We start from the raw sequence: 10,250 nt of genomic DNA on the forward strand, positions 1-10,250 counted from the left end.
CTAAAAAAAGTCAAGTGAGGCGAGCGAGCGGCTCCTGTATACACACGATACACTTAAATGAAATGAAGGGTGTGTCAGCGCGTTACCGCTTTTTGACGAGGGCACCGTGCTTGGAGGCAGACTGTATAACATTTTGAAAATTCCGTGATATTCAGCTATTAAAATCGATAGAGCAGAGTTTTTTTTCTCGGCTGCTATCAAACTGGTGACATAATCGACGACTAACTCTCAAAACTCCTTATAGCATCAAATCGCCGCGGAGAATTCCGGTGATGGCGTCATGGACGATACTATTTCTTTTTCGCTGCCTCCGCCCACAAGTTTCGGGGCCTTATCTGTTTCCGCAAAACAAAGCGTCTAGGGTTTGGTTTTGGTAGCGTCCATTTACTGCTTCAAATCATGCGCTTTTAGGTGGAACTGAACATTTACCGTCAATTACTTCATCATGTGACCCCAATCAGCGCTCTGCTCCACGGATAGGTGTCTCAGTTTTAATCGCTGATTGCGCCACTGCTTGAAATGTTAGGATCAAAGATTTCACATACCTACGCAAATTTTAAGTATCAAGAATTGAGCGATTGAAACTTATCGATTTCCTCAAAACGATGCAGCTTCCCATAAATACTTCATGCTTGATAGCTTCGGACAATGTTGAACAATGAAAGGCGGAGAGGAAATGGAATCGGGACGACGCACGTCAGCCCGGCCAGACGCGACACCCATGGTGTGTGAAACTGGTCTCGCCTGTCGGGACGAACGCGGCGCCTAAAGGGAATGCAGGAGGAGAGGAAGGGGGAGATGCGAATTCAGGCTGAATCATCGGCTTCGTTGTAGGAATAAGAAAGGAAAAAAGAGGATGTGCACGGCCACCGCAAGCACTGAGATAAATGTAGAAGCTTCCGGCTGGTAAAAAGTTGGCGAGAGGACCGGTTTGGCGCTGGCTGGCTCTGGCCTCAAGGGTGCACCAGGAGCGGCATCCACGCAGGCAAGTCTATACGACTTTGACGGGCGGTCTTTCAGGTAAAGTGAAAGCTTACGATTATATTTTTAAGTTTATGTGAGCCGTAAGAGATACATAAAGTAAATGAAGCGTGAGTAAACGAGTACCAAAGGAATGGGCGCGAGAGAGGTTCTGCAGACAGGAGTTATGCGCTAGAGAATGATAACCCCACGATGCAGCAGAAGTGTCCCCTAAATTAGTGTTCTTATATTAAGGTTTAGAAAAAATTTCCATTGCACAATGAAAAAAAAGTAATAGATGTGGGAACAGACGAAATTCCTAGTTGTGGAAAGGGTCCTTTTATTGCATGTCACGATATATATCCAGGCTTAGAGGATGATATATCTGCCAATTTTAAATTACCTTTTTCTACATTAGGTTTTAATTTTTAGTAATCATCATTGTAATTTGAACCTTGTTTTTCAGTATCCAAGAGCCGTTATGGATTAACACAGCACGTGGCAGCAGATGAAAATAATTTATTCTTTTCTGCCACACCCCGACGCGGCTGCTCAAACTCCTTGTCGAAGGTGTTCTCTAAAAAATAACGCGTTGAAACTATAACGTAGTCGCACCGTTAAAGTGCATAATAATGCAGGTTCTATCTCTGAAAAAAAAAAAGAAGACGAAATTTACACTGATACAATACACGCATGGCTGGAAAATGTGCCTAAGAGCTGAACTCTCTGATGGCGGGATAACAAGAAAAAAAACGCGTGCATTATACGCACTGCAAATAGGATATTAGATGTCACTGGTGTCACTGGTGTCACCGGTGTCATTCACTTACGCATATGTGAGCTTCAGATGCTAGTTTATATAGCGGAGCAATGAAATCATAAATTTTCCACATAACGTTAGACTTACGCTGAAGCGTATCCAGTTTGTTCCGCTTGAAACCCGGCTCCTGCAACTTAAAACGTCGGTGCGGAAATATCCTGATTGCTCGGCAGGGTTATTACCTCATAACCACATGACCTTGCGCCTCAATTTCAAACACCTGACATCTATATAATCTAATTCCACATGGCCCAATCGAAGCCTAATTGGCCGAGGAGGTGTCTCTAAGGGGGGTATTTGATAAAATAGAATTACTTCTAATCAGTACATTTTTTGTCATTAGGTTTCCAATCCAAGCCCGCTGCAAGCCAGGCGGGCACGCAAAACATAGACCGCGAACTACTACTGTTGGTACCAGGCGTATTAGAGGAGTACGTCGTGAGCGCTTTGTAGTGCGTATGACTTACTACTCCGTGTCTGGAACGTGAACAGATGTCACCGTAATTAAACGATTAAAATTTTAAAGGTCTGATACACAAAACCCTTTCTAAAGTTTGCGGAATGAAAAGACCTTGTTAAACGAGCTATCGCACGTATCCTTAGGTTGAAGCTTAGCGTCCTCGCCACTTCTTTTTTTTTTTTAAGACTGTGCGGCCTTCATTGGCTGGAATATTACTTATGGTTACAAAGCAGCATTGCGAACATTTTCGCATTCAGTTAATGGAGGATACTGTCAAAATCGTAGATAACAAAGTTTTCTAAATTCCTCACCGTTGTGCATTAAGGAATTAAAATCAGCTGCCACATGAAGGTCTACATCGGAATGGTCGTATTATGAATGCTTGAAGTGAGCATATCATGAAGAGAAAGTGCATGGAAATAGCGTTTCTGTGAGTTTTGTTGATTTTGTTTCAGTGAAATGTAATGTGTCAAAACCAGGCAATAAAGAAAAAAAAACGAGAAAGTTCTCAATCACAAATATAGAAACCTTTGATAAACGTAATGAAAAACATAAAAGTGCTGCTACAATATTATACCCTGTTTTGCTTTGAGGAAGTGCATAGTTCTTTTAGGGCTGGAGATTATTGTTAACACCGCTAAAAAAACTCATGTTGGTCAGTGGAGCATCGCTCAAATTTCTGACCACGTTTTCCTGATGACTGCTGGGCATACACAAAAAACGCGTGATGTCGCTTTGTCAAACGGGTAAGTTTAATCGGCAGTACTATCAGCTCCAACAAAATAAACCGAGTGTTAAGTTTTGAAGTCAGTCATGCAAAGTGTACAATTGAGACCAAGGATCAAAGTCAAGCAAAAAAGGAGACATGATACTGTCGCCTGTCTATCCTGTGCAAAACAAAACGTAGTATCATTAGAGAATATCCAGATAGAACGTTTTCTCTGTCCATAATGCAGCGAGAACAATCATTTAGGGAAGCAGTAGAGTCGATTACATTCAGGAAGAAGAAGCAGTAGGTGCTAAAGAGAAACTCGTCCGCTATAAACGTCCTTGAGATTGCAGGACGGCTCAGCCACAGCTGACCTTGAGCCGAAGCAGAATTTTATTCATGTGAGCTGAAACCTGAAAGTAAACGTAGATCGTGGCGAAACGGCTTTGCAGAGTATCATTTCGGTTTTGAACTAGACTCTGTGAGAATGAGAAAATATGTATTCTCATTAATAGCAACCTTACCGCATTATTCCCGATATTGTACTTACTTGTCTAGTGAAAGTTTGAGGAATTTTCGAATTTCAATTTCAAGTTCGAGTAATCAAGATTCTGTTCGAGTTTCTATCTTTAACACGGCATGAAACTTACACCAATGCTCCTTTTTGTTTTATAAGTAAGCAGTTTCTTACATTGCAGCTTCATTACCAGACAATATTAAATATTTTCAACCATTTAAATGTCACACATTATAAATATTCTGGAGCCAAACTAATGAGTAAAAATTAGAGTGCAATAACAAATTTTCACTTCTGAAAACAACAAGAACTGATGTTCAGAATATATAATAGGCCTAGTGAGTGCTCACACAATACGCACGTTGTGGTGTTGGTGGTGGTAGAAACATTTACTGCCAATATTACAGAGGGTATTTTTAGCAAAGAAAGGTAACTTTGACGGCCCTTTCGCGTTTAGTAAACAGCTATTATGAACCTCTATATATTTTCTTGTACGTACGCGTTTCATTCTTGCAGGAGAATTGCTAGCAAGCGAGAACTGTTCAGTGAGCACTCACTATGATGACTACATCGAATCACTCTCCCTCTAATCCACTTTTTAGCAACCCATGAGGTTAGGGTTATTTTTTGTTTGCTGCTAAAAGCTTTTCGCTAGAGGCCACCTCAGCCGGAAAATGATGACGTTTATTCGTCTCTCCCTAATCTTCGCACGCACAGTCGACTTTTCCATGCAGCCTCCTAACGCGCAGGAAAAGTCAACTTTCTTAACATAACATAATATAACCAGCTAAAGAGTTCCCCCTCCCTCCACCCCCTTGCCCGCCATCGTCTCTGGCAGTCCTTCACGTGGTGCAGTTCGGTTTCCCGACATGCTTATTAAAGCTCAGCCGCTATCGTACGTCGTACAACGTTTCGAGCGGTATCATCAAATTTTTGTGGTATGTAGCACGGTATGTTCATCCAGGTATGAGGCGACCTTGCGAAACGAATTCCAACTGACAACACATAAATATACTACAGGACTCCAATTGCATACCTTTCTCAAGATAAAAATCGGTTGCTTCTAAATAAAGAGAAGGCGCATTATTAGTTTCACTTCTCGGTGGATGACTTACCCACTACGCGGCGAAAGGGCGCGACTGAACCGAAAGAAAAAACATGAAAACAGGAACAATACTTGAACAGAATAAAATGAGCGAGGTCCCGGTTTTTGCATGGCTTTGCGTGGTTTGGCCTTTGTTTTTGAATTGCAATCGTCAAAACATTTCAACGATGTATTACTTTACTTTTTAGACTAAAATTCATTCTGTACTCCCAGTTTACAAACAACGGTAAATAGTTACTGCTTACAATTAGTCCGGTGCAGCTTTACTCGCCATCAGCTATCCACCAAGACAAGAGCTAATGTTGCCGCGTAAAGATGAATTCATATCACAATTCATATATGAATTGTAATTAATTATGACGCACAATTAGTTAAACTCAGTTATACTAGACAGACGTTATCCAACTACATAACACGTGTGTTGCTAATACTGAACGTAATCTACAAAAAATATATTGCACTCGTGTTGCTATGGCTTGAGACGAAATTTCAACATTAAGGCTGGGCTGGAGGTCTAACGGACGCCGTCCGCCGGTGCTCGCCTCTGGAGCTAAGTAGAGCTCTTCATTTAAAAAGGTGGGATAGTGCAGAGCTACGGAATACCTTGGACTACCTGCTGATCTTTAAGGTGTACTCACATGGCACAGCACGCAAACTCCCTTTTAAATTCAGCTCCGTAAAAACGATGCCGCCTTGACCGGGTTCGTAAAGGGAATTCCGGACGCCGCGGGTAACGTATCAACACGTTTAGCAACTGTTCGTCACACACCATTCCTGGTTGTATTTTACGATACCGTTACACATAACATACGTCTCTTGGTCAAGCGGGAGGATAGATCGGGACAGGGATTCCAACTGACGGCCTAAAAACGTCGCGGTGAGACATTCTTGCTTTTGCTTTATCATTATTCAGCACCCCCCCCCCCCCCCCGTCTCAAGTTTCCTGCATGAATTTACATCTATCAGTTACATAGCAGTGACGCGGTGTTGTGACCGGTTCTCGCAAATGTTCAAAGCTTGTCTAATTTACAAATTCATCTTATTTAGCACTCACAGCATCGGCACAAGCACCGTCCATCGTCATTATTACAGTTTTCATTGGTAAGTACAGTGCTCTCACATGTGGATGCCCAAAAGTTAGGGCAGCTTGTTCCTTGAGGAGCTGAAAGAAATAAGACAGGAATACAGCGAATGAACTTCCTATGAAAACCTATACAATCGAGACAAGGTATATCGAGGCGCGATATTTTAAATTATTAAATATATTACTAGTGAAGATGATGCGTAAAGTATGCGCTGTCTACCGAGCACCGACTTCACTGGTGTTTCGATATATCGAACCTCACGACGCGCATCTGCAAGTGGCGCTTCCGCTAACGGCGCTGTCCGATCATTTTTCGTGCGTGGAGACGTGTGAACTGCACGGCTCTTCCGGACGTTGGTAGCGCCATGAAGCCCCATTATGAGCGGAACGTTGATCCGAGATTGCTTCAAAGTGGCATTCGGTCTCTTGCACTTATGATCTCATGCAGCGTTCCGCTATGTAGAAAGAACGACGGTGTCCTTGATATTTGGCTAGGATCACTTTTACTTGTGCAACATTTTGCTTCCACGGCCTCCATGCCTGCTACTTTACACAAAAACAATCAATGTTTAAGAAATATCTGCGTTTGTATATATTCAAGCAGGACTTGCTTGCGGAACTCTTGCACATATTTCGTGTATTATTTATTTATTTAGATACCCTTAGCACCAAAAAGAATAAAGGAAGGAGTGACCGGAAATACAGAGCATGACACATCACAGTAATAGAAAAAAAATAGTCCTGAGGCGATAAAGAAGAAAGCAAAAAACAAACACAATTTGCTGCGGAGAAGGGTAAAAGCGAAAGCATATGCAAAAAAAAAAAAGAAATAACAAATATTTAGAAAAGCAGTTACTGGGTCTGCAACATTTGCTTTTTTGCGCTGGAGTCAAACTTCCACTCAGTTAAGATTATAATTAATAAACATCAAGTTATTGGTATGTCAAGTTCTAACGTCGGCAATTTTGATAAAAGTTCTATATACTCGGATTCGATTGCAGTTGTTTAGCTTATGCGTTTCAGATTTACAGCCCCTGGAGTTGTATATAGGCACGTTCAAATTGAGACACCGCCAATGAGCTAAGTAGTCCGTGCCGGACCGAGTGGCGCACTGAATCCAGCCTTGTGTTGTTGTTTTTTCGTCTCTATAATGAGTTATTCTGACGCAGGGCATTTCTGCCCTAAAAACCACTTTCGCCGCCCGACATTTTTGTATAGTTTTCTTTTTCTTCTGATTGGCTTTCTTTAAATTTTCTCTTAGAAGTTTCCCATTTCCTTTTATTTTCAATTGGTTTTTGCCTGCGATAACCTCTGATTGGGTGCGAGCTTTCTCTCACATTCATTCAGTTTTTTCTTCTCATTTTGAGAGTTTACAATAAAGGGTGGCGTGCCCAGTCGGAGACCACTGATGCTCCTGGAAATTCTCCCGCAGAGAGCATAGCTATGCCACAATGCTCGCCGCGTCGCATGTCAAATTTTAAAACTTATTTTAAAACAGCACTGCTTCTTAGCATGTTCCTAGGTATCCATATATATCTATATATCGGAGTATCAAATTAGATATGAAGCGGTTTTATTTTTGGGCCAAGTCCAACAAGCCGCACAATGGCTGTGACAAGCTCGCTTCTGTTTGAAGCGAAATACGAATTTTGTGCAGTACATATTATATAAAATTGAAAGGACACTTCAGCTCCGACATTAAAGGTATGACTCGATATCGTTTAACGCTCACGGGCGGGGTTTTTACCTTTTTAATTTTGTTCTCTTTTATTCTTACTTCTTTACTTTCACACGATGCAGTTTTAAAATATTTCAACTCATATTTATTTTTAATTCTTTCATTTATTTAATAGGTTAGTTACAGTCTAATTATATGGATTAGCATCATAAAATATTTGCTTTCCACTCTGAACATCTGGACACCTTCGAACACAACTTTTTCAATGTTTCATTTTTGCAAGTATTTTAATCAAATACTTGATCAACTACATGCCCTAAATTTTCTTAATTAGCGACATCATGCATTTACGTTTCATTAGAACATTTATATTCCTTTTAACTCCATTTGTTCAGTTTTTTATTTTTATTATTTCATCTAATATTGGATGAATTACACACTTAAACTTTTTCTTAGCTTCATCAAGCATCTTCTTTTCATTCTGAGCGTCCTGGCACCCTTTAAGCCCCTTTTTACTAGTTCTTTAGTTCTTTAATTCATCAATTGATTAATTAAAAACATTAATTTCTTTAACTCGTCATCGCCAATCCGCACCAATAATTTATCAATCACTGGAACCACAATGTACCTTTATACGTTCTTTACGTACCCTTTGATATATTTCCGACATACGGTGCCGACAACTACTACTACTAAGAAGGAGATGGCTTTCCAGCCAAACTTGCTGTTAACGCTATCGCTTAATATTGTTCTTTTTGTGAAAAATATTGATATAACTTTTATCATTACATTTTATTCAAATTACGTTGTTTATTACAACCACATGGCGATGCGATCTATGATAACTTACTAGTTTCGTCACATTCTGTCATCCAAGCTCCCAAAAGAAACGTTGAAAAAAAAAATACCATCATTAATTCAAATGGATACAAGCAAATGTCCACACAGTAATGCGTAAAACCATATTTTTTGGCATTAATGCAGCAGATGGTCGGCCAATGTAGCATTGGAAATGACTTAATAGCTGGAAGGCGCAGAGCCCCGGCACTTTTCCGGCTAGCCAAAATGAACCTTAATCAGAAGTTTTACGACGGTAGAAAGAACTTTCCGAAAACGTGTTCGCCTGTAAATCAGCTACGTGGTTGCAAGCCTTGTTAGAAAAGAAAATAATTGCGTCAACTTTTGGGCCCGCAGACAGGTGTCTTTTCGATCATTTTATTCAGCTTGTTTAGTTATTACGAAGCCGGCAATCCTTCAGTGTTTCTGCGAAACGCATACATAAAGTTGTAATTTCACAGTTCGCGTTTCTGCACCGAAATTACCGATATATATTTGGTAGAAATTTGTCCATCACTCAAGAGAAAGAAGTCCACTGACATAGATAGCAGTACTATCACTGCTATCTGTAAGACTCCAGACCTTATGAAACTTTCAAGAGTGATTTTGGACGCGATAAGGACGATCACTCAAACCTTTCAATCTACCGATCACTATATTGCCCCCTCTGGGGGGCAAACATAATACAATCATGATTTCAGATTTAAGCAGACTTTCCTTAATGTAGACGAAAATACTTTATAATACGGTTTTCTGTAGGTGAGCACACACCAGGTGCAGTTTGAAGACGTCTGGAAGTCCTTGTGCTTAATCTTCACGAGCCATATTAAGCAGCTTTCTACTTTCTTTCGCAGTGGCCTTCTTTTAAACTGCATTATCATGAATAAACAGACGGAAGAACAATTAGCCTTTTCTTACGACTAATAGCGCTCCCTTAGCAAATGTTAGCATTGATAGCGGTAGAGCAAAGCAGCATGATTTTCAATCTTCTCTATCGGTAATATCACAGAAATAGGAATTAAAAGGCATCAACTTAACGCTCATTAGGGCACTTCTACTGTGCTCTTCGTTACGGTGTTGTCAATGTTTTAAAGCAATAAATCTTACCACAACCGCACAGGCATTTTTCACCCTTCTCTAAGCAGGTGGGGTACGTCGAGTCTGCACAGTCTGGCCATGTACAGGAAACGGCGCCGGCTGAAAATTGAATTAAGAAGCGTCAGTGCATGAGCCTGCCTATAGTCGGATACAAGAAAAAATAGAAGCGGTAGGTGGCGTTGAATTAAGGCCTTTCAGACGAAGCTTCGACCAATTCGTGTGAGGCCGCTGTTAAATAAATAAAGCCGTGCTAAACTATTCAATGAAACGAAAATTGACTTTTTTTCCGTAACGGTCTGTAGCAGTGGCACAATTATATCAATGCATTTTTATCGTCTAAACCATGAGCAGAGGCGCAAATACCTCATGCGGAAATTGTAGAATCACTTCTAGCGTCCTGCTTGTACTTGCAGCTGTAACAATGCTTTAAAAAAGCTGCTTCTCGCCACTACATTTACTATTAGTCGTTGCACGAGACCTACAACATGTTTAGTCCTGAGAGTACTCTAAAGCACTGCAGTGATTTAGTTTTGCTCTGCTTTGCGACGAACTCTGCTCTGTTTTGCTCTGCTTTGCGAAGAACTGGACGCAGGTGCAGGGGAAATTAGCAAATTAAAAAGCCAGGTCGCGCTTAGCTAAGTGACTATTTAGAAAGGTAGCGTTGGCAATAGCGCGTATTAGGATACACGCGGCTATATTTGCTGTGTTTGTGAGAGGGAGAGAACAAACAACTTTGAATAAGTAAAGCACTGTTTTCTTTGGACTCTGTCTCGGCAATGTTAGATTTATTGAATAGATCAGAGATTATAACGTGGGTCGAATATGGTGTTACGTGAAACTGATCATGTACTTAGGGGAGGAAGACGGAGAGCTGAGTTTAAGAGGATGGCAGTAATAAAGAGTTTCCGTAGAGAACTTGCTGCAACATTTTCAACGTGCTATGTCCAGGCGCGGTTACCGCCGGTCTGAAAGCCAAGGTACC

The sequence above is a fragment of the Amblyomma maculatum genome, chromosome 10, assembly GCF_055883805.1.
Source record: "Amblyomma maculatum isolate TAMU_Amacu chromosome 10, ASM5588380v1, whole genome shotgun sequence".
In the NCBI taxonomy this organism is placed as follows: Eukaryota; Metazoa; Arthropoda; class Arachnida; order Ixodida; family Ixodidae; genus Amblyomma; species Amblyomma maculatum.